Raw genomic sequence first — 4,327 nt, 5'->3', positions numbered from 1 at the left:
TTCTTATCGAATAAGTCAACACCATCTCATTCCTAGTAAACTTCTTTTAATACACAAAAGAATGGTAAAAGATTAAAGATAGCATCAAAGAATCCTCTTCAATCTTTTTTTACCCACAATGATAATATCTCCTACAATATAACTTACCATGAATATACATACATACACATATATATATATGTTCCGTTCTATATTTTATTTGCCTTTTATCTAGTTTAATCGATGTATTTTTTATCACGGCTTTTCTGTGTGTATATGTATGTTATTTTTTTCTAGAATTTATTAATGGTTTTTTTTTCAACCAAACATTATTCTATTCGTTTTCTTTTGTATATATTTTTTCGACAATCTTGTATATATATTTTTTTTCCTTGTGTTTTGTGCGTCGATGAAGTCCTCTCGGAAATGTGTACACGTGTGTGTATGAGATGTGTGTGTGTGTGTGTGCTTGGATGTGTAGCGCATATTTATGTATTCATATAGATATTTTTGTATTCATATACGTATGTGTTAATGTGCATACATAGAATTGTAGACAAGCACACAATCATACATCTGTATGTATATACATATATATATATATATAATATATATATATATATATATATATATATATATACATATACATAAATATATATATATATAAAGAGAGAGAGAGAGAGAATAATGTATATACATATATATACATAAAAATAATAAATATATATACGTAACAATATATCCATATTTTTATATAATATATGTCAATATATATATATTATATACATATATACATGTATGTATGTATATATATATATACATATATATATATATATATATATGTATGTATGTGTGTGTGTGTCTATATATATATGTATATATGTATGTATGTATGTATGTATGTATGTATGTATATATTTCTGAGTGTAACTAGAATTTAGACAAGTATAATTCTATAATTGTACTTTCAGATGCCCACACGCAACCAGGTACATACACACACGTATACACACACACGTACACAAATACGCACTCATACGTATACACTTACACGCGTTGGCATACATGTCTGTATGCAGATACATGTCTTCGTGTGTGAGTATATATATATATATATATATATGTGTGTGCATAAGTATGTAGGTATATACGTACGTATGTACGTACGTACATTCGAATGTAAGTATGCATCTATCTATACAATCCTGTTCTGGTTGGTTAATCTGATCTAATTTCGCTTTGAAAGATTCCGAAACATTCCTCCATGACAGAAAACACCGTACTAAAATGTTGAAATCTACCAGAAGCGAATATTGCGGAAATGTTTCAAATCAAAGTTAGTGATGAAGGATATTTGATTTCATTAATGTCGTAAAAACTCCAGAGAAAGCAAGAACTCAATACAATCGCACACATAACATCTTTAGATTAAAGTTTACTTAATACTGTATTTAAGGACTTTTAATATTTATTAATCCAGAGTTATCCAGCTTTTAAAGCTCAAGACAAATACCTCATCAATAGCTAATCATTCATTGCAGGATGCAATCTCTATATGAATGTGGGTGCCTACACTCTGTGTGGGTGCATGTACAGGTGTGTATGTGTGTGACTGTGAGTGAATGCATGTGTCTATACATATCCCGACCCGTGTTAGCAAGTGTAGTAACCTTCTCTCGCTTTAAACTTAATGCAATCTAATCCTTCCTCATTCTATCTATATCGCTCTCCCAGACACTTCCGCTTGCATATAATTTTTATGTCTTTTTCTTGTAGTACCCTCGCCTTACTTTATAATTTTTAAAAAATGTTCCTTCTCGAGACATGCCAGGCTCATAAGGGCCGGTTTCCCGGTTTCAGTGGTGTAGAAAATCCCCTGGAACGCCGGTCCGTCGCAGGATTACTCATTTTTGCCAGCTGAGTGGACTGGAGCAATGTGAAAATGAAGTGTTTTGCTCAAGAACAGAACGCATCACCCGGTCCAGGAATCGAAACCACAACCTTACGGTCATGAGTTCAACACCCTAACCACTAAGCCACGCGCCTCCACTACTTTATGATTAATGTAATCTAATTCTACCCCCACAGGTCCCATCCTATCTCTATCCCTCTCCCATTTACTTTCCCTTGTATAAACATTTTCCTTTTCTTGTTCTTTCTTGTCGGCAGTTTCTATGTTTATATTTGCAATTATTTAATATGATTTGTTACGGATATTTAATAATGAGGGCAATCGTAGCATTACCTCATTCCTTAAGTGAAGAGGGCAAAGAACAACATGGCTGTCCAAAATCACGATCTTCAGCGAGAGACCACTTTATGTATGAACGTACCTGATATGACACAGACTGAAAAATTTGGGCAACACAAAATGATGCACAGCATCCCATCCATAAAGGACAGTCGCAGGATGGATCGAAACGATCGTTGTATTTAATAAAGAGTTATTCCAATTCCATCTTCTGTTTCAATAATCGCTCATATATATGTGTGCGTGCGTGTGTAGGTGTGTGTATGTATGGAGTGTTAGTGTTATTCTTTGGATATATTCTTTTCTAAACTAGGCACAAAGCCAAAATTTTGGGAGAGGGGGCCAGTCGATAATACTTAAATTATCGACCTAGAAAGAATGAAAGACAAAGTCGACCTCGAAAAGATGATAGACAAAGTCGACCTCAGCGGAATTTGAACTCAGAACGTAAAGAGAGACGAAATACCGCTAACTTTTCTGCCAGCACGCCGCCTTGTTATCTGTGGATATATTGACACATTAATGAAACAAGTCTAATTTAGTAGAAAGCAGATGTATTTTAATAAGAATTAGTGCATACCTTCTCCTTAAGCTTTCTTATATGGCTATTTTTATGAATTTGTCGTCAGTTTTGATGACGGCTGCAATGTAGGACTGGAATTATTGATATTACGGCACTAAATTTTCCGTTTTGGTTTCGAACATCACCCAGACAATGACGGTCTTCAGTGAAGCTGCGTTTTTGTGAAAATATGGACTGGCCATTTGCTATGCCACAAGTTTGATGTTATATGATCATAAAAAGTATGTGGTATACATTTTTAGGCTACGCGGAATTTATGAGAAAGTGAGGAATCTTGTTGAAGCACGTATGACTTTCTAATTCATACTTTGTCCCTTTAAGGCTTAGCAACTGTCTCCAGCACCTGAACATGTCAAACAGCATTAAGACCCCGCATATACAGAGAGAGAGAGGAGAGAGAAAGAAAGAGAAAGAGAGAGAGATAAACATGTATATATATATATATATATGCACCAAATGTCAATTGCTAAAAAGCATTCGTGAAGTAAAATCATGTAGCAACACCGAATGGCGGTGCCCCAGCATGGCCACAGCTCATGAGCTGAAACTAGATAAAGTAAAATGAAAAAAATATATATATGCATATATATATATATATACATATATACATACATATATGTATATATATACATATATAACATACATACATGCGTATACATACACACACAATATGTATATATATATATATATATATATATATATATATGTCGTACTTCATTTATTTTACAGTAATATTCGCTGCTGTGTATACTAACATTATAGACATCAAATATTTTGAACTGTTTCACTTGAAAAAATATTAGAATATCAAACAGAAGTACGAACTGTTTTCGAATTAAAATTGCATAACAGATTTGATTGCATATATTCTGAGAAACTCACAGAGGTGGATGAATTCCCATTTCGGAAAGAATGATTAGAAAGAAGGAATGGGAAATTCCATCGAGACAAAGCAACTGATGTTCGATATAAATTTCTAACAAAATTCATCAAAGCGTAACAATTGGCTCTAAACCGTTCTCAAAAGAAACTGCAGACAACACGCAAACAATATGTAGTCGGTTGAGTATTGATCATAATTTGCAATATTGTTAATAACTGAATTGGAAAAAAAAAATGAAAGCAAATATGAAAGTACTAAATAGGAAATATGAAAATACTAAATTAGGAAATTGCTATTTTTAAATCTCACAACGTGAGATATTCCGCAACAGTACTTTGTAGTAAAGATTGTTTGCCAACATAACATGGCCATCCTGGTTTAGGACTAATGTTGCTGTAATTTGGCCCGAGAAGACATCGTCTCAAGCTGGCTATACGACACGATCTGTGTCCTATGTTCCCTTGTTCGAAAATATAAGGACACAGATCGTGTCGTATAGCCAGCTTGAGACGATGTCTTCTCGGGCTAAATTACAGCAACATTAGTCCTAACCCAGAATTGCCATGTTTGTTGGCAAACGATCTTTACTATAAACGTATTAAGTTGTACTGTTCTATATTTTAGAGATGAG

This window comes from Octopus sinensis, linkage group LG22 (assembly GCF_006345805.1).
Source record: "Octopus sinensis linkage group LG22, ASM634580v1, whole genome shotgun sequence".
NCBI classification, from domain to species: domain Eukaryota; kingdom Metazoa; phylum Mollusca; class Cephalopoda; order Octopoda; family Octopodidae; genus Octopus; species Octopus sinensis.
Note: the sequence above shows the minus strand (reverse complement) of the source record.